Source organism: Dendrobates tinctorius, unplaced genomic scaffold (genome assembly GCF_039654945.1).
Source record: "Dendrobates tinctorius isolate UK_male_01 unplaced genomic scaffold, ASM3965494v1 ptg000008l, whole genome shotgun sequence".
In the NCBI taxonomy this organism is placed as follows: domain Eukaryota; kingdom Metazoa; phylum Chordata; class Amphibia; order Anura; family Dendrobatidae; genus Dendrobates; species Dendrobates tinctorius.
In genome coordinates this window covers 32,247,792-32,275,623 of record NW_027361676.1, presented here as the reverse complement: position 1 = coordinate 32,275,623, position 27,832 = coordinate 32,247,792, and the positions used below count along the sequence as shown (strand labels likewise).

At 43.9% G+C, this 27,832-nt stretch overlaps 1 long non-coding RNA gene across 1 annotated transcript; it reads left to right on the top strand.

The window, feature by feature from the left end:
- Positions 1 to 27,832, top strand: LOC141089509 (uncharacterized). Its single transcript, XR_012232311.1, has 5 exons — positions 1 to 120; positions 198 to 273; positions 366 to 478; positions 25,350 to 25,576; positions 26,307 to 27,832. It is a non-coding gene; the product is annotated as an uncharacterized lncRNA (long non-coding RNA).

Below are 27,832 nucleotides of genomic sequence, written 5' to 3'. Positions count from 1 at the left end.
GTCACTCCAGCAGTAGTCCCGCCTACTCCCTACTTAAATCACAGTGATTCTAGTCTGAGTCACCTGCCACACCAGCGGTGGATGCCGTGTTCACACAGGTCCTGCTGCCACCCTCCAACAGTAAGCAAGCTGGCTTCATTAGTCTGTAAGAGTTCCATGAGTACTCTATCAGTTTTAACCCCTCACTGTCCCTACAGAGACATTTGAAACTACAGCCAGCTGCTGTTCTTACAGCGTGAAATTGGGGTTTTCTATGAGTCACAGGATTTAACAGTGAGTATAAGCTCATTAAGATATACCTGATAACCAGGATAGGGAGCCCCAGAGCCTATTATTATGATTGATTGCATTTTCCTTTTTGTTAGATCCCACAAGTAATCCCCTTTGGGACAATTCCCTTCAGGCATAGCCATAGGACGTTTATGCCAACTTCTGGTTGGTGCAACCTTTGGAGCTTTTCAAAGTCACAGATCTAATAGTGAGTAAATCTCAACATGATATACATTATAACGCCTAAGGTTAAATAAGTTCTAAGGGTATACTGTGTTCATGTTAGATCCTGTATATGATCTCGTGTGGAATATTTCTCTACTACCTCTTCTCATTGAAATCTACAGGTTAGTTCCAGTATCATCATACATTGTAATATTCCCACACTACTGTAATGTTTGCTCACAGACACATATATATTTTTGAACCAGGTTTATATACCAGTTCTTACATGGTGGATGGTATCACCTCCAATAGCACCTAATTTACTATTGGTCATACAATATAGTGAGTATATATATATATATATATACTCTACAGTTATAGACTCCATTGATTACTTCTTAACAGGATAATTTTATTGATTTAAATCTTGTCTCACCATAGATGTCCAGAAAATTATAGAGATAGGAGCAGTCTTGATAGGTTTGATGTCTTTTCTATTACTTTTATGTGTATTTCTGTTTCTTTTCCTTCCATGAGCCACATTTCCTATATACCTTGTTCCGTCCTCCCTACCACTTGTGCACATACCAATACTTGTTTCTTCTGTTATTGATATCTTCATGGATTGATTATCTGTAGTATCTGATTGTATATTGTATATACTTTTGTCGACTTTGCAGTTTACTGATGAAGGCTATTTGATACAGCCGAAACGTCTATATTTGTGACTGCAAATAAAAATTCTTCATCTTTGCAACGAGTTGAGTGCCAAAAATTTTTTGATTATTCTATACTGGTGTGGGAACCTTCTTTTGTGCACCGACACAGCTGTGCCACGTTATACTATTGATTGAGCTTCCTTCCTTGCGACGCGCCTCCTGGCGGCTGGCCAAACTTACTCGGTCAACCTCCATAGCTTCGGGAGAAGGAGATGAGGAAGTCATTTTGGAAGAACTAGAGTCCGGGTGGTAGGACCTCCTGTCTCTCTTGATCTCCATGGAACGCTCCTGAAAGCGCAGGTCAATCCAGGTTGCCAAGGATATAAGACCATCCAAGGTGGTAGGTCTGTCTCGTCCTGCCAGCTCATCCTTGATTTTCCCAGATAGGCTATCCCAGAAGGTAGCCGTCAAGGCCTCATTGTTCCAGGATAACTCAGACGAGAGGGTGCAGAACTGAACAGCATACTGAACCACCGTGAGGGTTCCTTGGCGTAAGCGAAGCAGGGCAGAAGCGGTCGACGTGACTCGGCCAGGTTCATCGAAGGACCTACGAAAAGTCTCTAGGAAAGATTGAAGATCAGTAACCAGCGGGTCTCCTCTCTCCCATAATGGGTTTAGCCAGGTGAGAGCCTCTCCTGCTAGATGTGACATATTGAAGCCCACTTTGGAACGGTCAGAAGCAAACATGTGCCCCAAGATTTCAAAGTGTAGGGTACACTGATTGAGAAAACCCCGACACTGAGTGGGATCACCGTGGAAGTGGGTAGGAGCCACTAGGCGAGGGCCCTTGCTTGCTGTGACGGCAGGTACCTGGATGCTGGTAGAAGAATCTGGAGCAGCCAGGTTCAGCAGAGAATCCATGCGGGTGGACAGGTTACGTAGATACGTCTTGATCTTGTCCTGTTGATCTCTTAAACGGGTCACCTCTTGGCACAGTTCCATAGTCGGAGACCTCTGGGGTCCAGCGGATTCCATGGCCGGAGCAATCTGTAACGAATGGAAGCGGAGGCAGAGATGGTGAAGTTCACATTCGTTTTTTATTTTTTAAAGTGGAAACTCGGGACCACGGTCCAGGGGGCTCTGAAGGGGGCGTAACTAGTCAGCCCCAGGTACCCGTAGTAAAGTCCCTCAGACAGGACCAGAATGGAATACCGGAGGACACAGGTGCTACCTCCAGTTAGACCCCGGACACATGGCAGCTGTTTCAGCGGGACCAAAAGGGATAACAGAAATCACAGCAGAGTTCCTAATGAGACGGGTCTTGGATCTGGGTCAATGGTGTGTAGCTGGCTCCGGTAACCTTGACTCAGTTCTCAGACTCAGATGTGTTATGAATGGGTCACCGAGGAGGAAAACTAAACAAGCTAAGTCACAGAAAACCAGAGAGGTTGGTAACTATGCAGATTGCAGACCCCTGATCCTAACCACACAACTAGCAGCAGCCGTGAAGCGTTCCTAAGATGAATCTAGACACCTCGCCACAGCCAGAGGACTAAATAAGCCTAAAGCAAGAAAAGGGGAAAACTAACTGCCCCAGAGCAGACCCCAAAGGAATAGACAGCCCACACACATGTATTGATGGTGAAACAAGATGAAAACACAAACACAGGCAGGAAAATAGGCTGAGCAAACGATGGGGCCCAAACTAACTAGAAAGGATAGGAAAGGAAAGACACTGTCTGCAATCTGCCCAAAAAACCATACAAAAATAATGTCCAACACTTCTGATAACAAAATTAACCCTGAAGTCACTAGACTTCTCCCACTATATCAGCACTCTGAAATATTCTGAGACAGAGCAAAAAAGAGGCCAATCTAATAAGGGACAAAAAGCAAATTGGCAAATACAGATAAATAAGAGTGGAAATTCAGCACAGCCCCAGCCGGGGCTGGCGGGCTGGCTGACCACACAAAAAACTAAATAGACCAACAAAATCAAGTGTGAACATTAGCAGAAACACTTAGCTTGAGCTGACTGGAACAGAGCTGAAAACCAAGACCTGAAAAGCCAGAAGGAATCACCAGCACCAGAATAGGGCGTCGGCTGTCTTAAATCCAGTCCGAGATTCCAGAGATCCAATTGTTATCCTCATCATCAGGTGGCAGATCTCTACTAATTAAATCAACTTCACTACCTCCTGTTACCACCAGATGGAGCCCGGAAGGAGAAATCACAACTGGTAGACCAGAAAATGAGTTCACAACACGGATGGCTGTTGGCGGAACAGGATGGCTTTCACCCAGATGATTGCAGGTATAACCAGGGTTATCAGGATTCAGATATTTCTGTGGAGACAGACAGCATAAGAAAATGCACAGAGACTGCTACACAACGCAGACAGGTTAGCAACAGAACCGGATGTAGCAATGATTGATTCTCGTTGCTCCAGCACTCTCCCTATGGAGGAGAGGCCAGAAATAGCAGCCAGTGTGCTGCCATTACATTATTGCTTATTTTGAAAAATGCACGCTGTCCCTTTAAGTGGCCAGGGGGGCGTGTGCGCGTGCCCTAGTAGCTCTGGCTGAAGACCTGCCGACAGGATGCCAGGAGGTGGGGGAAGGGGAGAGAACTGAACGCTGATAAGCAGGATGGGACACACAGGGATCCGGCTGCTGCATAGGCACAGCGTGCAAGGCATGAGGTGAGTGCCCTGAACGGGGAGCAGCGGCAGACCGAGGAGCAGAGCCAGGACAGGGACCAGATGTAACACAGTCCTTATGCAGGGTAAGACCCCCAATAAAGCATCACAGGGTAAACAGAGGTGCAATAGAGAGAGCACCTCACAGCCACCCCAATCAATAAATGCACATTTGTAATAACACGGTCGCCGGGGGGGGCAGCTTCTGCGGCCGCTCCAGTACTCACTCTTCTGGAGGCTGTTTCATCACCCGTATGCTGTTCACTTTGGGGACTCAAATGACTGCAGACGGAGGCTGGAAACAACTTTAACAACTCAGCTTTATTCTCTTTAGGGCACAGCATATCCACAATGGCTACCAGACTCTTTACTCGATAACAGCAATACATCTTCATCTACAGCAGTACGTCACTTCTTCCTTCACTTCACATGTATGAACCACACAGACAAGCTGACATGTCACACGGAGCACGGTGAACACGGAACACTTCCCTTCTTCCAGAGCCCAGCTTCAGCCCACGAAGGTACCCGACTTATCCGTTACAGCTCACCCCTTTACGGCACTGTTGCTCCTGTTCATGTCCTAGGTTCGCAGCTCACTAGACTCTCCACAAAGATCCTGTACTCCAGCTGCTACTTCCACAGGGGGCTCACCCACGGATCTCCATGGCTTGCTCTACTCCAGACATGGGCTGGATTCAATAGACTGGCTTGGTTGTCACTTCAGCTCTTCCTTGCTAGCTGACTTTACGACTGAGACTCCTTCTTCCGTTTCCCTAGTCTTACAGTTCCCAGTCTCTAACTGCAGGACCTCCAGTACCACTACATACTCGCTACTGCTGTAGGCATTCTCTGTGTTTTACTTCTGTCCAATATAGCTACCCCCGACTCAACTCACTCATGAGGGAAAAATATCTTCCTTTTGTCTCCGGCTAGCCACTTGTCTAACTTAACCCTCTCCACAGGTTCCCCCTGTTATGCTCGGTGCCCCCATCTAGTGTCCCTTAATGGTACTACAACTAACTCTAACTAACTATTGTCATGCAGCCACACACACACACACACACACACACACACACACACACACACACACACACACACACACACACACACACACGACATATATACTCTACACAGACATCTAAGGAACACAGTTAATACGTAATAGCAATATTTGCAGGGCTAGGCCCTCACCTACTTCCACATTTATGGCTCAAAGACGTAAAAAGAGAATTCATCATCCAAGGATTGGCTAAAAGGTCATGACAAAATTTGCTTTAATATAAAACATATAGAAAAACCCTAAGGTGTATGGATGGATCTACTTCTTTTCATGATGTCGTTAAGTGACAAAGTGATCTCTCAAAGATGAACAAAGATAAAATTACAATCTTGTAATAATTAGATCCAAATTAAACCAATGTAAAACGGGGTAAAAATCTAGGTTATGAGGGCAAGTGACTATAAAATTGAGGTTATTTTATTTAAATTCATCATTTAGGCCATTTGGTTCAAGTGTACCCAGTCTATCTATCCATTCAAAATCTTTCCTTTTAAGGAGACAAATTCCATCTCCTCCCCTTCTTTATGTGTTTTTCATTATGTCCCTTTTCCATAAAATGCTTGGGAACTGGTAAGTCAAGCCTATTCTTTCTTCTGGTATACTGGTGGTGGTTAAGCCCAGTTTTCAAAACCCACATAGTTTCACCGATATACCATAAGAGATATGGGCACTGGAGGAAATATATGACATAACTGGAACTGCACATTAGATTATGATTGATGGTGTAATTTACATTGGTAATAGAGTGAGTATCCTTTTAGTATAAGGGAGTAATTTATACAAAAAAGACAAGAAAAGCAGCCATTTCTTTGAATAACTTGTACCCATTTACTGCTTGAGAAAAGTTTTACAACTGAAACATTTCTACACCAGATGGGCTAATAAAATCCTCTTTTTTCACATTTATGTTTTTGAATGCTGCCTGCTTTTTATTATTTTTACATATGCTACAGCAGGATACTTGTTGTGGTGTTCCAACATGTTTTTTCTGTCTGTTTATCTACTGTATATGGAGAAAAAAACTGATCAACACATCCTAAGTGTGAACAGGTGCAAGCTGCGCTAGCTGCATTATATAGAAATACTGTGTTATTACTCAGTAAGAAGTTCTTATAAAATTAAGGTTCTTAGCGCATAAAGTGACCAATTCATGTATGCCCATCTACCACGGCAAGGTTATTACTCAGTAAGATGCAGTTGCAAAAATGATAATAACACAGTTTAGATTCAATGTTTTCAGTGTTTGCATATATGTTGGTTTATCTAGAGTGTTGCTGTGTTTTTATATATATATATATATATATTATATATAGCAGCTATCGCAACTTGCACCTGTTCACACTTAAGAGGTGTTGGTCAGGTTTGTTCTCTATATTTTACTATTGGAGGTGTGGCTGCCTACAGCCTGACTCTGCACTCCTCCCATCGATCAGCAGGTGATTTTCATCAGTTCTACTTACCCATATGAATTATAGGCTCATAGCCTGGGAGAGGTATGTTTGTCCATTTAACTGTAGGCTAATAGCTCAAGAGAGGTATGTACAGTAGAACATGGACTCATCAGAGGGAGATCACCTTGCCATGGTTGAGGGGCATAAATGAATTGGCCAACTTATGTGCTAAAACCTTCAATTTTGGAAGTACATCTTACTGAGTAATAGCACAGTTTAGATTCAATGTTTTCAGTGTTTGCATATATCTTGGCTTATATAGAGTACTATTGTATTTTCTTTTTCTATCTATCTATCTATCTATCTATCTATCTATCTATCTATCTATCATTTCCCTATCCATAGTTCTTTGCAGGGCAATTGTCCTGCTCTTACCCACATTTTGCTTCCTTTTGCGGCCCCCTGGCCCTTACTACCATCATTTTGCAGCCATTTTTTCTGCACAAACCGTTCGGTTTCTCATTGGCTTCTAAAGGGTTCAAGTTCATGGTCAATTTTGGGTTAAGTTCTGGTACCCGAACCAAAATTTGGACTACAGTTCAGCTGGACCCGACAAATCTGAACTTCCGCTGGTCCACTCATCCCTACTAGTGAGGAGACAGTGGGTTATTGCAGGCTGTAGCCTTTTCTGAAGTGGTGAGATTTCAAGTTATAGTATATCTGAAGGTTCCAAATGTATGAGACAATCGGAGCATGTAGGGGCATGGAATTCCAGAAAATGGTGACTGCTCAAGAGAAGTCTTTGTATGCAGTTCAGTGAGGAACATAACAAAGCCTTGATAGGATTGTGGGAAGATATTGGGAGACTGGTTTAGAGAAGTATGGAGGTGTTAGATTATGGATGGAATTGCTAGGGAATTGGAAACCAATGAAGGCATCTGCAGATATGAGATGCAGAAGAGTACCAAGGAAATAAGTGGATTAATCTTGCAGCAAATTAAGGATGGGTTGGAAAGGTGCAAGTATGTTAGTTGGAAGGCCACATTTGAGGATATTGTAGTAGTCAAAGTGAGAGATGATGAGGGCATGCACTAAAATTTTAGTATATTCAAGGTTGAGGAAGGGATGAATTGTGTAAATATTTTTAAGTTGAAGATGGCAGGAGGTGGTAATAGCATGGATGGGTGAATTGAAGGACAGAGCACAGTCAAGGGTTACTCTAAGGCAGTGGACTTGTGATTCAGGGGAAAGTGTTATGATTAGTTGGATTTTGTCCAATTACTTTTGGAAACTGTGTTGAAAAGAAGGTGGATATGACTGATAGACACTCTGAGTTTCTGATGATCAAAGATTTCACATCTGGATCAAAAATTACATTTGAGTGTCATCAGCATAGAGCTGGTATTGGAAACCTTGGGACTTTATGAGTTGTCCTAAGCCAAAGGTTTAAATGGGGAAGAATAAGAATCCCATAACAGTGCCTTGAGGGAGACCTGAGAGTCAGAGTGTGATGAAGAGGTACTATGGAAATTCTAAATGTGTAATTAGTAAGGTATGATTAGATACAGAGTAGGGCAAGGACTTTGATGCCAAGGAAGAGATGATCTGGGGTAAGAGAGAATGGTCGACTCTGTTGATGTCAGAGGATAGATCAAGAAGTATCAGTATAGAATATTATCTTTTTGCTTTGCTGGTTAGTAAGTCATTAGTAATTTTCAATACAGTGGTGTGGGCAGAAGCTGGATTTTAGGTCGTTGAAGAATAAGTAGGATGACAGATCAGAGTAAAGTTCAAAGAGGAAGTGCTGTTTGGGAGTTTGGAGGAGAAAGGGAGTGGTGATATGAGGCTATAGCTGAATGTAGAGAAAGGGTAGAGGGATGGCATCTTCAGGATAGGCATGATTGTTGTATGTTTGAAAGCGAAGGATAAGACAACAGAGGTTAATGATAGGTTGAGGAGGTGGGTAAGGGCTGGGATAAGCAAGGTAGTGAGGTTAAGGAGAAAGTGTGATGGGATAGAGTCAAGTGGACAATTAGTGAGGTTTGATTTGGTGACAAAATGAGTAAACTTTTCTTCAGTGATGGTGTGAAGGAAGGTTATGGGGAAGAGCATTGGCTTGCTATATGGGAGGTTTATGGTTAGTGAATAGAGATAAGCAAGAACTGAAATGCTCAGGTGTCCAAACCAAGCAATTCTTAATACTCATATGCTCTCTTCGAGTAACATGTATAATGGGAGTCAATGGGAAAGCAGAGTAAAAATGTTCAAATGGATGGAGAAAGTGCACAATAGAAGGAGACCAGCACAGGGAAGACCCCTGGCAGCATCTCTGACTCCTAGATTGCTGCTGAGAACAATGGTGTCACACTTTTACTCTAATTTAAGGAGTGACAATAAAATATTCCAAACGGACGAGAAATTGCATTTTACAGGAAAGAAAATGTTAAGAAACATTCTTTCCTGTGTAATGACTTGTAAATAGGGAAAAATGTAAAAAGGATTTAAAAAAGTATAGTTTAGGTAAACATAAATTGATTTTTTTAATTAAAAAATAGGTCATTTCTATTTAATTTATGACAGAAGCAAGAAATGCCAAAAATTAGGAACTCAGATACACCGTGTATTAGAAATAAAGGAGGGCCTCATACACATTCTGTACAAATTGTCACATGTTAGTATTCCTACACGCATAAAGGCTATGTACTTTTGAGGGGTATATATCAAAGAAATGTACTCCAGACCATGGAATAGTCTATGGGGGTGCAATATATTACCAGTAAGGGTATGTGTACACGTTGAGTAAAATTTTTGCATCTCTTGGCAGGAAAAGCGCAGCAGCAAAAACACTCGTTTTTGGTGCATTTTTGCCACCTTTTTGGTTGATTGAAGTAAAGTCAGGACAAAAAAAGGAAAAGAGAATTGACATGCTGCAGATTATTTTCTGCACCAAAGCTGCAAGTCAAAAATACTCAACGTGTGCTGACACTTTAGGGTTCTCATTTATTTTGCTGGCATCAGGTTTTGTGACAAATCTGAGCTGAAAAAGTGTGAAAAAAAAATGCTCCAAATCTGCAATGTGTGCACCCAGCCTAAAATTTTGAACATATTTTTGAGGCTTATATAGCAATGAAATCTACCAAAGAATATATAAAAGTCTATGAGTCAGCAATATAATACAGATACATTTTTGAACAAGTTTTTTGAGGCTTATATAGCAACAAACTGTACCTAAGAAGATGTAATACCGTATTGATAAGTATTATAATACCAATAAGTTTTTGAAGAAGTTTTCTGAGGGTTATAAACCACCAAAGTGTACTCCAGATCACGGAAAAGTCTATGGGTGAGCAATATAATAATCAATAAGGATATGTGCACTAAATGAGTAAAATTTCTGCATCTTTTAGCAGGAAAAATGCGGCTGCAAAACTTGCTTTTTGGTGTGTTTTTGTGATGTTTTTGGTGCGTTTAAATTGATTTGAGTGAAGTCAATGGTGAAAAATGCAGGATATACAGTAAATGCACAGAGAATTGACATGCAGTAGATTATTTTCTGCACCAAATCTGGAAGGCAAAAATACTTAATGTGCGCATAACACTTTAGAGTTCTCATTCACTTTGCTGACATCAGATTTTGTGACAAATCCGCACAGAAAAAACAAGACAGAAAAGCACCAAATCTGCAACTTGTGCACACAGCCTAAAAGACTATAGCTGAGCAATATAATACCAATACATTTTTGAACACATTTTTTATATACCAACAAAATGTACTCCAGACCACGGAATAGTCTATGAGTGATCAATATAATATTGATAAATTTTCTAATATGTTTTTGAGGCTTATATAGTAACAAAATAATATCCAGACCATGAAATAGTCTATAGATGAGCAATATAACCACAGAATAGTGTATGGGTAAGAAATGTAACCAAGCAAAAATTTTTAAGTTTTTTGTACTGTTATATACCACCAAAATGTGAAAGAAGGCACATAATATAAAACACTCATTAATGGATGAGTACCGTATTTTACGGATTATAAGACGCACTTTGTTCCCAAAATTTTGGGGGGAAATTTGGGTGCATCTTATAATGCGTATATACCTTACCTGTACCGTTGCTGCAGGCTGGGATGAGGGGGTGCCCAGCGGTGCTGCTGGGGTGTCCGGCGGTGCTGCTGGGGTCTCTAGCGGTGCGGCTGCGGGCATCTCCAGTGCTGCGGTGGGCTCTGCTAACATTTTGTGAAAGGCCAGAGCACTCGCAGTTCCGTGGTTTCCTGTGCGAACTCCGGAAAAATGGCTGCTGGGGAGCGGTGCATGCACAGATGGGGATCTCAGCATCAAGATCTTGGGAGATGATATTTCAGTGCTGTAAGTCGGTAAAAAATGATCAGATGGACAATACAGTAAACCTTTTCAGGTGTCCACTTCTCCTTCCTCTTGAGTTTGGGGGGCTTCCTTCACCTGCTTCCTGGAGCCCAGATTTCCAGGTACGTGGGCTGACCTGGCTTCAGGTAGTGCCGAGTCCCTGACATATACAGTATGGTACATCCTGAGAAAGAAAGAAAGCACTGGTGAACTCATCAATGCAAAAAGACTTGGGCGCCCACGGAAGACAACCATGGTGGATGATGGCAGAATAATCTCCATGGTGAAGAGAAACCCCTTCACAAGAGCCAACCAAGTGAACAACACTCTCCAGGAGGTAGGCGTATCAATATCCAAATCTACCATAAAGAGAAGACTGCATGAAAGTAAATACAGAGGGTTCACTGCATGGTGCAAGCCACTCATAAGCATCAAGAATCAAAAGGCTAGACTGGATTTTGCTAAAAAACATCTATCAAAGCCAGCACAGTTCTGGAAGAACATTCTTTGGACAGATGAAACCAAGATCAACCTCTACCAGAATGATGGAAAGAGAAAAGTATGGTGAAGGCGTGGTACAGCTCATGATCCAAAGCATACCACAGCATCTGTAAAACAGACGGAGGCAGTGTGATGGCTTGGGCATGCATGGCTGCCAGTGGCACTGGCTCACTAGTGTTTATTGATGTGACACAGGACAGAAGCAGCCAAATGAATTCTGAGGTATTCAGAGCCATACTGTGTGCTCAGATCCAACCAAATGCACCCAAACTGATTGGTCATCATTTCATACTACAGATGGACAATGACCCAAAACATAAAGCCAAAGCAACCCAGGAGTTTATTAAAGCAAAGAAGTGGAATATTCTTGAATGGCCAAGTCAGTCACCTGATCTCAACCCAATTGAGCATGCATTTCACTTTTTAAAGACTAAACTTCAGACAGAAAGGCCCACAAACAAACAGCAACTGAAAACCACCTCAGTGAAGGCCTGGCAGAGTATCAAAAAGGAGGCAACACAGCTTCTGGTGATGTCCATGAGTTCAAGACTTCAGGCAGTCATTGCCAACAAAGGGTTTTCAACCAAGTACTAGATATGAACATTTTATTTACAATTATTTAATCTGTCCAATTACTTTTGGTCCCTTTAAAAACAGGGTGGCACATGTTAAGGAGCTGAAACTCCTAAACCCTTCATCCAATTTTAATGTGGATACCCTCAAATGAAAGCTGAAAGTTTGAACTTCAACTGCATCTGAATTGTTTTGTTTAAAATTCATTGTGGTAATGTCTAGAACCAAAATGAGAAGAAAGTTGTCTGTGTCCAAATATATATATGGACCTAACTGTAGAAATGGGCAACAGCCCCCTTTGTCACCTGCACCATCGACTGCTCACGCATAGGATGTGGGGAACCCCCAGGACAGTACGATTTCTTAGGGTTGTTAGTGGCTCTGTCTTGAGCTGCTTCAAGGAGCCTCTCCAAGGCCAGCTGATTTCTCTAAAGGGTTCATCATGCTCTCTTCCTCCTGGGATTACACCCACTGCATACCAGCGATGGCGACCCTCCATTTTGAGGAGCGCAAACCTAATTTCAGCCATCAGCTCTTGCAGCATTTGAGGCAAGTGTTCTGTCTCTACTGCCCAACGGTTGAACAAGATGTGATGGCGGGTAACAAACTCTTTAATTGAACCCCTTCTCCACTGATGGTCATAATTAACTAGCATCCCCAGAATGCCAACTCTCAGTACCTTACAACTAGTGGTCCCGATAACATTTGACCAAACCTGGTTCTGGCTTGCATCCTTGCTTCTATTGACCAGCCTAGGCTCCACAGTCCACTCACCAGTTCCTGAATCCTGACTCTCCCATCTGCAGTCTGCAAGAACCCGAGCTGTAAAGGATACAGCCTGGGGTCATGCCTTGGTGCATATTGGATATAGTGCATATGAGATATCAGACCGATCATCAACACAGGGTCCTGCCACCTCTGCTGTTACGCCAGCTTCCTCTGGCTCCGATATTCCTCAGGTCACTCCCTTGGGAGTCTTGCAAGCAGCTGCCATTTTTGTCACCCACTAAGCATGCTACACTGTATGGATGACTAATTGAATACAGTCAAAAATTTTATTCCTTTTTTTGAGTATTATAAATCACAGAAATGTACCCAAGACCATGTAATACTGTATTGCTGAAAAATGTAACCCTACAAATGTTTTAAACTTTTTTTCTCAATTTTAAAGATCACAAAAATCACAGAACATATGAAACTGTATGACTGAGAAATTTAAGACAGCAACATGTTTGAATGCTTTTTTTAAGTTTTATAGATCACAGTAAATGTCCCTAAGACTGTGGAATAGTGTATGGATGAGAAATGTAATTCAGCCAATATTTTTTAACCTTTTTTTGTCGTGTTAGATAACTTCACAGAAATTGATCCCAGACCAAGGAGTCTATGAGTGAGAAATGTAATGCTGATAATTTTAAAGCTTTTTTGGAGCGCTAGATATCAAAGAGTGCAAAAAATTTTAATGCTAACACTTTTTTTCAGTTTTATAGATCACAGTCACAGGATATGTCCCCTAGACCACGGAATACTTTATGGGTGACAAATTTAACCCAGCAAATTTTTTTAAATTTTTTTGGAGTTTTTGGCTGTTTATGTGCCCATTATTTCTTTGAGCAGTATGTATGTATATATATATATATATATATATATATATATATATATATATAAAGCTCAAATGTGTGTATGTGTGTATGTCCGGGATTGGCATCCGCACCGTCGCAGCAACAGCCACAAAATTTGGCACAGTCACACGTCTGGACCCCGAGAGTGTCCTAGGCTATGTTGTGAGGCGAAATTTTAACCCCGCACGTTCCAATTCACGAAACAATTTTGCCCCTATCTACATAATGGGGAAAAGTGTGTATGTATCAAGCCCCGCCCCTCATTATGATGTCATAATGGTTGCCATGGCGATGCTGATGTCATCATAGATACCAAAACCAAAGAAATAAGGCGCATCAAAGATGAAAGTAAATACAATGAATTTTATTAAAGCTCATATAGCATCAACAAAGAGAAGAAACAAACAGGTGTGAACATCACCCAATGGAAAGCATGGATACACATCAATGGGCCACATGAAGGAGCCCCAAAAAATAGTACAAATGTTCAATGGCGTCAATCTACAATAATATCACATAATCCATGTTAGTGAAGGGCTCCAACTATAATCCACTAAAGAATGGAAGCAGGGCAGATAGAGTAAAGTGCCATGTGCATATCTAGGTACATTATGTATAATCATTTACTCTTTGGCATAGATATACCCACAAAAAACTATTGGAAATAAAATACACATACCGTGTATATTACAATGTAAAGAAGGTCACAAAGACCAGCACAGGGTAAATACCCTAAAAGATGTAAACCAAATAGTAATACACGGAGTATGTAATTATAATCATATAATAACAATTTGGTATAACCATACTATTGCACCAATGCCCATATAACTATAAGTCTGAATACTGGCGTGTAATCAGTATGCACCAATTGGTATAACCATACTACTGCACCAATGCCCATATCACTATCAGTCCAAATGCTGGCGTGCAATCAATGTGCACCAATTGGTGGCGCCAGTAACAGACCAATATAGTATACAGGTGTCTATAAAATTTAGACACCAGTTATTGCACAATGCCCACTACCAAAGAATGGCCCATAGTCTTACAAATAATCCTTCAGTAAAGTGTCACATGCATACCTGAGGGGTGAAGAGATAAACCCAGACACGCGTTTCACGTCAGCTTCCTCGGGGGGTTGTGAAGAAGTGGAGAGAAGATGGCCATTTTATAGTCCCAGTCAAAACCTAATGGTACTGCAGTATAGCGGCGCTTCCGGTGCTAGCGCCGAAAACCGGAAGCCATGGAGCAGTACCGCACTCTAGATGCATGAATCTATTTGTATACGAATTCTCAGCTTACTCTCTGCTTGGAGCGCTTCCGGGAGCTCGGCCGCTTGCTGGTTGCCATGGACATGCATCCTCTCAGCGTCACGGGTCCCGCCCTTCAGCTGACGCGTCGCTGCTTGGCCGGCCCCTGTGACGTCGGACGCTGGCTCCGTGGCTTCCGGTTTTCGGCGCTAGCACCGGAAGCGCCGCTATACTGCAGTACCATTAGGTTTTGACTGGGACTATAAAATGGCCATCTTCTCTCCACTTCTTCACAATCCCCCGAGGAAGCTGACGCGAAACGCGCGTCGGGGTTTATCTCTTCACCCCTCAGGTATGCATGTGACACTTTACTGAAGGATTATTTGTAAGACTATGGGCCATTCTTTGGTAGTGGGCATTGTGCAATAACTGGTGTCTAAATTTTATAGATGCCTGTATACTATATTCGTCTGTTACTGGCGCCACCAATTGGTGCACATTGATTGCACGCCAGCATTTGGACTGACAGTGATATGGGCATTGGTGCAGTAGTATGGTTATACCAATTGGCGCATACTGATTACGCGCCAGTATTCAGACTTATAGTTATATGGGCATTGGTGCAATAGTATGGTTATACCAAATTGTTATTATATGATTATAATTACATACTCCGTGTATTACTATTTGGTTTACATCTTTTAGGGTATTTACCCTGTGCTGGTCTTTGTGACCTTCTTTACATTGTAATATACACGGTATGTGTATTTTATTTCCAAGAACTTTTTGTGGGTATATCTATGCCAAAGAGTAAATGATTATACATAATGTACCTAGATATGCACATGGCACTTTACTCTATCTGCCCTGCTTCCATTCTTTAGTGGATTATAGTTGGAGCCCTTCACTAACATGGATTATGTGATATTATTGTAGAATGACTCCATTAAACATTTGTACTATTTTTTGGGGCTCCTTCATGTGGCCCATTGATGTGTATCCATGCTTTCCATTGGGTGATGTTCACACCTGTTTGTTTCTTCTCTTTGTTGATGCTATATGAGCTTTAATAAAATTCATTGTATTTACTTTCATCTTTGATGCGCCTTATTTCTTTGGTTTTGGTATTTATGGTATTGAGAAAGGGCGGTATATTTAGACCTCTTTTGGATTCATTTATTGTTTGTTGGTTTCCAACATATAGGTCATGGACTTTAAGGCACGGGAACAATACTGGCTTTCTAATGTGGACTCAATTTTTAAAGGAGAAGCTGCACCAGGTGGTGTTGTTGAAAGTGGATCTATTGTGGAGCTTAAAAGCTCTTATAAACTTTTACTCAGGAGACGCCTACGTGTTTGGTGGAACAAGGCGTCGCTTGAGAGTTACTTGGCCAAAAACATGATTCCTAGAGGCCTTCGGGTGAGGATTGTACCCTCCTTTCCGGTTGAAGATTCTTTTTTTCGTAATAGGTGGGAAGAGACATGCAATACATGTTCTCGATCATTAATTGAATTACTTATTGGGATCAATAAGAAGAGTCAAGAAAGTCTTGAAAATGACATTGAGACTACTAAAAAGAAGCTTGTAGAAGATCTGTCTGCCTCCAATATGGATCAATTTAAAACTGAGGTTGAAAAACAGTTTCAAATCTGGGAAAAGGAGGTTCAGGAAGCGAAAGTCAAAAAATTTTCTAGAGATCTCTTGGACTATAAAAATAATGCTGTCTATAGGTGGCATAAAATTACAGCCACACATCGTGCCTCCTCTATGTCGTCTTTGTCCTCGGTTGAAGATGCCTCGACAAGTAACACACAAGGCAGATATCCCCTTACTAGGGGAAGATATAGGGGACATAACAACAAAAAGAATTCTGGGAACAAACGAACTCCAACACAGGTATTAACCAGCCCTATGCCTCAGGTTATCAATCTCTCTGATATTGTGTTGACTGAAATGCAGATTGAGGTTTTAGGATTGGGTCTTACTTTTTCTCCCTCAACGCCGTTTGATGTATTTACAGCAATAAAAGACTTGCATCTTTTTGCACGTAAGCTCATATTAAAGAAAATCCATGAGAAGAATACGGACGACGATGGGTGGACACCCAGGGAATTGGAAGCTATAAGGGATTTGGAGCAATTGGCGGATGAGAATATGGGAGAAGATGATGAACCGCTTCGGGGTAAGTTTGTGGTGCCCAAGACTAAAAAATTTCCTCCTCTGAACATGTATGCGAACATTGAATTATTTGTCAAACTGGTATCAGAGGAATTTAAGAGAATCCACACAAGACTCCAACATGATAATTTGACAGGGGAACAAAGGCGAGCCCTGAAGGAACTGAAGTCACTTAAGGGAGTCGTAATAAAACCAGCGGATAAAGGGGGCAATCTGGTGGTTTGGCCCACCACGCTGTATGAGAGAGAGGCAATGAGACAACTTAAAGATGGTGATTGCTACCGAAGACTTTCCTTTAACCCCACATCTGTTTTTCAGGCAGAATTATGTGACATCTTGGAGGATGCTTTCCAACATGGCCTTATATCTAGAGAAACTAAAGAGGGCCTGATTCCAATATCTCCACGAACTCCGTGTTTGTATCTACTCCCGAAGGTGCATAAGGATTTGGTGTCTCCTCCTGGGCGGCCGATAGTGTCGGGGAATGGTGGCCTTAATGAAATGATAGGTACATTTTTGGATTTTTATTTAAGACCTAGTGTCGAAAATTTGCCATCATATTTAAAGGATAATGGAGATGTGCTTAGAAAGTTGGAACATGTGAATCTGGAAGAGGATATGTGGCTTGTCACCCTAGATATAGAAGCATTATATACTTCTATTAGACATCAGGATAGGTTACAAGTAGAGTTGAGCGAAACGGGTCGAAAAATTTCAAAAGTCGCCGACTTTTGGCAAAGTCGGGTTTCATGAAACAAAACCCGACCCTAGGAGGAGGTCGGCCACGAGGTCGGCGACTTATGCGCCAAAGTCGCGTTTCAAAAGTTTGTTTTGCGCTCTTTTTCAGCCAATCAGGATCCACGGACACTGTGGGCAACGTGATGACATAGGCACGGGTCACCACCATCTTTCAGAAGGGCATGCAAGTGATTGGCTTGCTTTGGTGGGCGTCACAGGGGGTATAAAAGGGCGTGCACGCCGACCGCCATCTTACTTCTGCCGATCTTAGCATAGGGAGAGGTTGCTGCTGATTCTGTAGGGAGAGCGTTAGGCAGGGAAGAAGAAAAAAAAACTGCTTCTGCTGCTAGCAATTGTGCCTGTACAACACACCAGTCACTGTGTGTGCAGTGCAAGGGGAGGCTATATTGTGGTGTATCAGTGGTGTTGGTTGTTGGGCTGCCTTCTAAGGCTTCCTGACCGCTGCATTGCTGTTTACCCACTGCTCTGCAAACTGCTTTTTTAAAAGCAATCCAATCTCCCTTATCTTCTCGTCACTTTTATCACAGCTGTGCCATCGAGCCTGTGACATAGCGCTCAGATATCAGTGGGCCTCACACAATCCAAAAGTGTCCAGTGTCCACAAGTGTCTACAGAAATTCAAAATCTCCCTTATTCTCTAGTCACTTTTGTCACAGCTGTGCCATCGAGCCTGTGACATAGCGCTCAGATATCAGTGGGCCTCACACAATCCAAAAGTGTCCAGTGTCCACAAGTGTCTGCAGAAATTCAAAATCTCCCTTATCCTCTCGTCACTTTTGTCACAGCTGTGCCATCGAGCCTGTGACATAGCGCTCAGATATTCAGTGGGCCTCACACAATCCAAAAGTGTCCAGTGTCCACTAGTGTGTGCAGAAATTCAAAATCTCCCCTGTCCTATAGACACCTTGTACCTTGTTTTACATTACTATATAGTTTGTTGGATTTTGTCTACATTTCTACAAAAAATGAGGAAGTCTGGTGGAAGAGGCCGTGGAAATGGGCGGGGGTTGGCTGCTGGTAATGATGGTGTTGGTGGTGGATCTGATGGTAGTGGCAAGAGCAAAATAGGACCGAATGCAGGAGGTGTTGAGCCTGCGTCATCGTCTGGCTCCATAAGGCTTCGAACGCTTAGTTTTCTAGGAGTTGGCAAACCGCTTTTAAAGCCAGAGCATCAGGAAAAAGTTTTGTCTTACATTGCTGCCTCCAGCTCTATCGCCTCCTCTTCTTCAGTTGTAAAAAGTAAAAGCACTGAGTCGTCATTGGAGGCTCATGTTCATGAACCACACCTTTCCTTGTGTCCTTCACCCCAACCAAGATTGAAGGATGACGCAGGCCATACTACTGATTACTCCATGGAGCTGTTTTCACATACCATGCCTGGATTATCAAGTGAAATGGTGAATTACCCAGGCCAAGATGAATCTGACATGGTGTGCACTGATGCACAGCCGCTGATGGATGATTCTGCTGGTACATTCACTCAGAGCACTACATTGTCCTCGCAGTGTACAGAACCAGATTCTGACCCTGATGAGACTCAGGTTCCCCTTCCCGCACACTATACCACCATACACGGTGACACAGAGGAAGGTGCACATGACATTGAAGAGGAGGTGATGGATGACCCAGTTGTTGACCCAGATTGGCATCCATTGGGGGAAAAGGGTGCTGCTTACAATAGCTCAGATGAGGAGCATCCACAGCAGACATCGACATCGCATCAGCTGTTATCTGGCAGGCCTGGAGCACTCCAAAGACAGGTTCCAAAAATCAAAAGAGTTGCTGGACAGCTTGTCCAGAGTGTCAAAAGATCACAGCGTGCTAGGCCGCAAAATGTCTGCCAAAGTAGGAAGAGTGCAGTGTGGCACTTTTTTGAACAAAATCCTCATGATCAGGCCAAGGTTATCTGTAAGAAGTGCGCAAAGACCTTTAGCCGAGGGAAAAATCTGAAAAATTTGAATACCAGTTGCATGCTTAGACATTTAACCACCATGCACTTGCAAGCGTGGACACAACGCCAAACCTCATGTGCAACTGATCACAACGAAGGTAGTCCGCAACGCTACATTGTTTCCCCCACTGTAAGCCCACCGGTTAGCACAGCAGCAAATGTTGAGGTGTCGTTGCAAGGCCACAGCAGTCAGGGAATCCCACTGTTATATCAACGAAAGACTGATTCTAGGCCATCAGAAAGAACACCAACTCCATCACCATCATCAACCCACTCTCAGTCCGCCCTGTCCACCGCTACTTCCACCATATGCAGCTCTCAAGTCCAGCACACCCTCCCAGACACTATGAGTAGGTCAAGAAAGTACTCAGTCTCTCATCCGCGTACACTGGGTATGAACGCCCACATTGCCAAACTAATCTCGTTTGAGATGATGCCCTTTGGGTTGGTGGAAAGCGCAGCTTTCCGCGAACTCATGGCCTATGCAGTACCACGCTATGACCTACCCAGTCACCACTTCTTCTCTCGCAAAGCCATCCCAGCCCTCCACCATCATGTGAAAGACTGCATTGTCCATGCACTCAAGCAGTCAGTGAGCGGAAAGGTGCACCTCACAACTGATGCATGGTCCAGTCGGCATGGCCAGGGCCGTTACGTGTCCATCACTGCGCACTGAGTTAATGTGGTGGATGCAGGGTCCACAGGGGACAGCGGTGGTGGGACAGTGCTGCCTAGCCCACGGTACAGGAAACAGTTGGCTGTAGGCGTTCGACCCTCCTCCTCCAGAAGCGAAAGCTCGTCCACAGAGCGCAGTTGTACGAGCACTCCATCTGCAGCTGCCACTGTTGCACACGAGGTGTCCCCCTATCGAGCAGCTAGTGGAAAGTGTCAGCAGGCTGTGTTGCAGATGATGTGTTTGGGCGACAGACACACCGCCGAGGTGCTGGCCGAGTACTTGAAGCGACAAACTGAGTCATGGCTGGGCAGTGTACATCTTGAGGCAGGCAAGGTAGTTAGTGATAACGGCCTTAATTTTGTGGCAGCCATAGCCCTTTCAAAACTCAGCCACATACCTTGCTTGGCTCACACCTTGAACCTGGTGGTACAGTGCTTCCTCAAAAATTATCCAGAGTTAACAGCCCTGCTCCAGAAAGTGTGAAGACTGTGCGCGCACATCCGCCGGTCGCCTGTACACTCCGTTCGTATGCAGAAGCTGCAGCGATTGCTCCACCTTCCCAACCACCGCCTCATTATCGACATTGCAACAAGGTGGAACTCCACCCTGCACATGGTGGAGCGGCTGTGCGAGCAGAGGCAGGCCATAATGCATTTGTGGGAGGATACACGGCCAGGCACTTTGAGAGCAGACATGGAGTTGACAGGTGTGCAGTGGTCGAAGCTGAAAGACCTCTGTAAAGTCCTTCAGTGTTTTGAGGAATGCACACGGCTGGTAAGCGCAGACGACGCCATCCTAAGCATGAGCATCCAACTTATGCGTCTGCTCATGCAAACTTTGACGCACCTTAAGGAGCAGGCTTCTGCAGCCAATGTTGATGAGGAGGAAGAGGAGGAGGGAATCCTTGATGACATTCAGCCATTGTCTGCTCAGGGACCTCTCCTGGACGAGGTGGAGGAAGAAGAGGAGGAGGAGGAGGATGATGGGGAGGATTACTTAGGGGAGGAGGATGCATCTCGTGGGGCAAGTGAAAATGTTGGCGTGCCAAGGTCTGGTACAGGGTTTGTGCGTGACTGGAGGGATGTGGATTTTCCAGAAAGTGCTCCTCCACCCAGCACTCGCAGTGCATCATTGACACCGGGAACATTGGCCCACATGTCAGATTATGCCTTGCAGATCCTAAAAAGGGACCCCCGCATTGCCAAAATGATGAACGATGACGACTACTGGTTGGCCAGCATCCTGGATCCACGCTATAAAGGCAAATTACAAAACATCATGCCACAGGACAACCTTGACCTAATATTAGCTAATAAACAAGCAACTCTGGTAAATCGGTTGCTTGAGGCATTCCCAGCACACAGCAGCGGTGATGGTTCTCACACGAGCCGTACGGGCCGGGGGCAGCTTGGCAGAGGTGTTCGTGGTGCACACAGCAGAAGTGGCGTTGGAGACAGGGGTTTCATGACAATGTTGTGGACTGATTTTTCAAGTACCGCTCACACAACTGGTAATATTGCATCGATGGAAAGTGACAGGAGACAGCAGTTGTCAACTATGGTTACAAACTACTTTTCCTCCCATATCGATGTTCTCCCACACAGGTCATTCCCCTTTGACTATTGGGCCGCTAAACTGGACACCTGGCCTGAATTGGCACAATATGCCTTACAGGAGCTCGCTTGCCCAGTTGCAAGTGTGCTATCGGAAAGAGTCTTCAGTGCTGCTGGATCAATCCTGACAGAAAAAAGGACCCGTCTGTCAACCCAAAATGTGGATGATCTAACCTTCATTAAAATGAACCACGCATGGGTTTCCAAGGATTTTGTCCCACCTTCCCCTGATGACACATAGGGTGACAGAAAAATGGCTTGCTTTGGTCCTCCTCGTCCTGGGACTTGACCTATTTCACCTTTTGCATCAGCTGAATGTCCAACATCAACATATGCCACTTTTTAAAACTCCCTAACTGTGCTGCCTCCCCCCCATGGCCGGGGTCACCACCTAGCGCACGACACCGTAGGCCGACTCTTGGGCGCGGGCACTGGCACAGGGTCCCTCATAGTGCAATCAAGTGTCTCTGACGGTGGTGGTGCACACCTGCCGTCAGACACACCGCCGTACTATGAGGGGCCCAGTGCCAGTACCGACGCCCACGAGTGGGCCCCCCTTGCTTGGGCAGGGCCCCAGCATTTGCAATCTTTACCTCTCCCTGCTCCTCCGCTGTGTAGTCTGGGCCGTCAAATCCATACTGTGCCTGACACCGCCTGAGCCTGCCTCCTGATGTATAGACATATATTTTGAATGTGTACGCTATCCATACATGTTATCCGGGGATACGGTACCCTTTCTAACCTTTGTGCAATCACGTGCAATCCATACTGGGCCTAACACCGTCTGTGCCTGCCTCCTGATGTATAGACATATATTTTGAATGTGTACGCTATCTATACATGTTATCCGGGGATACGGTACCCTTTCTAACCTTTGTGCAATCACGTGCAATCCATACTATGCCTAACACCATCTGAGCCTGCCTCCTGATGTATAGACATATATTTTGAATGTGTACGCTATCCATACATGTTATCCGGGGATACTGTACCCTTTCTAACCTTTGTGCAATCACGTGCAATCCATACTGGGCCTAACACCGTCTGAGCCTGCCTCCTGATGTATAGACATATATTTTGAATGTGTACACTATCCATACATGTTATCCGGGGATACGGTACCCTTTCTAACCTTTGTGCAATCACGTGCAATCCATACTATGCCTAACACCGTCTGAGCCTGCCTCCTGATGTATAGACATATATTTTGAATGTGTACGCTATCCATACATGTTATCCGGTGATACGGTACCCTTTCTCACCTTTGTGCAATCACGTGTAATCCATACTGGGCGTGAGAACGGCTGGCGAGCTGTTAAGCAAGCTACAGCACCTGTGGTTTGCACACGTAAGTTTTTCATTTTTTCAGGAATGACGGTTAGGCCTAATTCCGGAACTGCGGTTGACCTGCACTTACTGGGAAATCATCGTTCGCGGGTAATAATTGTAATCACAGATCCCCATCACTAACGTTGTTCAGCGGGTTATCTGCACCTGTAAGCGACAAACGCTGGCCTTTTCAGTGTAGCGCACATGCAGCCACGGACATGTAAGGGCATGACACACCAGTTATTGGCCAATCTCATGTGCCAGAGCCTCACGTGTCCCTCTAGTAAGCCGGACTCCGACCGCGGGGCATGACGGAGTCTCGTTCGTTACCAGAATTAAGCTTGCAATGTGTGCATCTTTTCTGTAGCTGGCATGGTTGAGGTTTCCCAGGTGGAGTTGAATTTAACCATAGGCTCCACTCCTGGTGGTGCCCTTCTGGACATTCCTTTAATGTTCAGCTTTGCAACCATACTGCCCACGTAAAACAAACACTTTGCCTTCATGAACGCTGTTTGGAGGGTCATGACTCGTGGGAATAACGCCGCCCAATCAGTTAACCTGCTAGAGAGATCCTTCGTTGCTCCCAAGCATGACATCACACTCCCTAGGAGGAAGGTAATGCCACTGTGGCGACCGTACTCCTGGGGGCGACACAAGTGCACTGATGCCCAGTCACTGCTCGATGAATCTGCTGGTACATTGACCCAGACCACTACATTCCCCTCGCACTCTACCCGGCCTGAATCTGACCCTGATGAAACTCAGGTTACCCTTCCCATATACAGTTCCATATTACACGGTGACAAAGAGGAAGCTGCAGATGAAAGTGCAGGTTCGGCCCACCCGCCATCAGACACACCACCGTACTATCAGGGGCCCTGTGCCAGTGCCGTCGCCAATGAGTGGGCCCCCCCTGCTTGCTCAGGATCACAGCACTTGCAAGGTTGAAATACTATGCAGTGAGATGGAAGATGGGGACGACGAGGAGTCCAGACTAGTACAGGGATTCCCTAGCGAGGAGACTTATTTCATTGTTTTCAATGTTGGGACAGCAATTTTTGGGGAGCACTATACTCTGGAGAATGATAGATGGGGCCCACCACACACTGGAACATTCCAAAGGTGGACATCAGACACTGGAGCAGCATTTACAGGGCCCATTATACACTAGAGCATTAGAAATGGGGCCCATTATGTTTGGAGCATTATTTGGGCCCATAACACAGTGGAGCTTCATCCATGGGGACCAACATATACTGTAGCATTATGTGGAGCGCATCATATACTGTTTCAAACATTGTATGGGACCAATGATTCTGTATGGAGAAATAGATGGGCCTCGTCATGAGATGTAAAAAGTGAGGTATTTTTCATTGTACTATACCGCTATTTCTCTGCCGTATCGGAGCATCATGAGTTGTGGTATGTGTTAAAGGGGTGCTATTTCGCCCAGGGCACATGAAAATCTGGAGCCAGCCCTACCCCCCACAACTTTAGCCAAATAACCCCCATTTTTCAGTGCGTAACTAGTATTATGAAGTAAATTAAGGTTGACAAGCTTAAGTAATAATAATTAATGCTTTTGGCATTCAAATGGGCACTGTAGGTGTGTTTCCTGTCCTCCTCTCACTGCCGACTTTTATTCCCCATTGACTTACATTGGGTTTCGTGTTTCGGGACGACCCCGACTTTTGCCTATAATCGGCCGATCTTGCTCGACCCGACTTTTGGAAAAGTCAGGTTTCACGAAACGAAATTCGACCCTAAAAAAACAAAAGTCGCTCAACTCTAGTTACAAGCAGTTAACACCTTTTTGTGCATGACTACTATGGATCATGGATTTATCTCTTTTTTGCTGTGCCTTCTGGAATTTTCACTGACCCATAACTTCTACATCTTCAAAGAGACCCTCTACCTACAGCTCCAGGGCACGGCAATGGGGGCGGCTTTTGCCCCCTCTTATGCTAATTTGTTCCTGGGGCTGTGGGAGAGGGACATTTTTTGTACTAATCCCACCGCTTTGAGTTCCAAAATAATTTTTTGGCCTAGATATATAGATGATGTTCTTGCCATTTGGCAGGGCAGTGAACAAGATCTTATTTCATTTGTGCAGGAATTGAATAATAACAACATTAACCTTAAGTTTACCTATCGATATAGTCGCCCAACAGTTGATTTTCTGGATGTATGCATTTCTAAAGATTGAAAGGGATTGTTGCACACTGAGGTATATAGGAAGGATACGGCGGTTAATTCCCTGTTGCATACTTCCTCAGCGCATCTGAAGGTTTTGAAGAATAGCATCCCGGCGGGACAATTTCTGCGCACCAGGAGGATATGCTCTGATGAGGCATCTTTTACGGTACAGGCAAGGGATTTGGCAACACGATTTAAGGAGCGTGGTTATTCGGGGCGTGTGATCAAACACGGCTGGTGTAGAGCGTCACGTATGGCACGTAGAGATCTGCTATACTCTGCAAAGGAAAAGCCTAACTCCACACAGGTGAGATTTATTTCCACTTTTAATGAACAACATTTGCGGATAAGGCAATCTTTGGAGAAATTCTGGCCACTATTGACTAACGATTCAACCCTGTCAAAATATATGAAGGATTACCCGTCTATCACATATAGACGAACCAAGAATCTGAAAGACATACTTGTGCATAGTTGTTATAGGAAACCTGTTCCTGACAGTTTTGGCACAAAGGGTCCTAGGTGGGGTTTTTTTCCTTGCAGAGACTGTGCAGCATGTGCTAACCTGGAACGTTGTTCATCCTTTCCATCTGGGGATGGTTCCAGAGAATTTCAAATTACGCAACATATCACCTGTGGCACCGAAGGGGTGATCTACCACGCTCCTTGTCTCTGTGGACTTGTCTACATTGGACTAACCTCACGCCAACTGCGTGTCAGAGTGCGTGAACATGTCCGTGACATTACTAAGGCGGGCGATGTCACGGACCTGTCAACCTTGAAACCTCTACCTCGACATTTCAGGAGTATACACTCTTGTGATGCCAAACTTCTGAGGATTAGGGGGATAGACAGGGTCCTTATGGATGGTCGGGGAGGTGATTGGAAAAGGAGTCTCTGTCAGTTGGAGGCCAAGTGGATTATGAGGGTGGATTGTGTGCGATCCAAAGGCCTCAATGAGGTCTTAAGCTTTGCTCCATTTTTATAAATTGTTTTATTGTTGTTGGTTTGTTTTAACTCTTATTTCTCTTTTCTAGTTTTCTTAGGCCATTAGTCCATCTATTTCCATGTTATTGGATCGCTGGTTGACATGTCCATTACGTCATATATCTAATACAGTCTTGAAGATATTCAATCTACGATGAAAAGAATGAAGAGCTTTCTCGTTTTTTATTTCTGTCTTTTGTCGGAGGTTTGATCAGCTGGACATGCGCTATATGTTGCCATTAATATTATATATCTGATGTATGTGTATATATCTCTTTAATACTCTTTTGGGATTACCATGCAGTACGGAGTGACGAATGCAGACTGGAACATGGGATTGTGTGTTGCAGCGTGTGGCACCTTTTTATTTTGGTGCTACATGCTGCAACAGACTTATATATTTGTCTGTTACTTTTTCTTGGTATTCCTCCGTGATTATTATCTTGCAGTATAAATTGAGGGACAACTATGCATGTTGATAAAGTACCGCACTCTAGATGCATGAATCTATTTGTATACGAATTCTCAGCTTACTCTCTGCGTGGAGCGCTTCCGGGAGCTCGGCCGCTTGCTGGTTGCCATGGACATGCGTCCTCTCAGCGTCACGGGTCCCGCCCTTCAGCTGACGCGTCGCTGCTTGGCCGGCCCCTGTGACGTCGGACGCTGGCTCCGTGGATTCCGGTTTTCGGCGCTAGCACCGGAAGCGCCGCTATACTGCAGTACCATTAGGTTTTGACTGGGACTATAAAATGGCCATCTTCTCTCCACTTCTTCACAACCCCCCGAGGAAGCTGACGTGAAACGCGCGTCGGGGTTTATCTCTTCACCCCTCAGGTATGCATGTGACACTTTACTGAAGGATTATTTGTAAGACTATGGGCCATTCTTTGGTAGTGGGCATTGTGCAATAACTGGTGTCTAAATTTTATAGACGCCTGTATACTATATTGGTCTGTTACTGGTGCCACCAATTGGTGCACATTGATTGCACGCCAGCATTTGGACTGATAGTGATATGGGCATTGGTGCAGTAGTATGGTTATACCAATTGGTGCATACTGATTACACGCCAGTATTCAGACTTATAGTTATATGGGCATTGGTGCAATAGTATGGTTATACCAAATTGTTATTATATGATTATAATTACATACTCCGTGTATTACTATTTGGTTTACATCTTTTAGGGTATTTACCCTGTGCTGGTCTTTGTGACCTTCTTTACATTGTAATATACACGGTATGTGTATTTTATTTCCAATAATTTTTTGTGGGTATATCTATGCCAAAGAGTAAATGATTATACATAATGTACCTAGATATGCACATGGCACTTTACTCTATCTGCCCTGCTTCCATTCTTTAGTGGATTATAGTTGGAGCCCTTCACTAACATGGATTATGTGATATTATTGTAGATTGACTCCATTGAACATTTGTACTATTTTTTGGGGCTCCTTCATGTGGCCCATTGATGTGTATCCATGCTTTCCATTGGGTGATGTTCACACCTGTTTGTTTCTTCTCTTTGTTGATGCTATATGAGCTTTAATAAAATTCATTGTATTTACTTTCA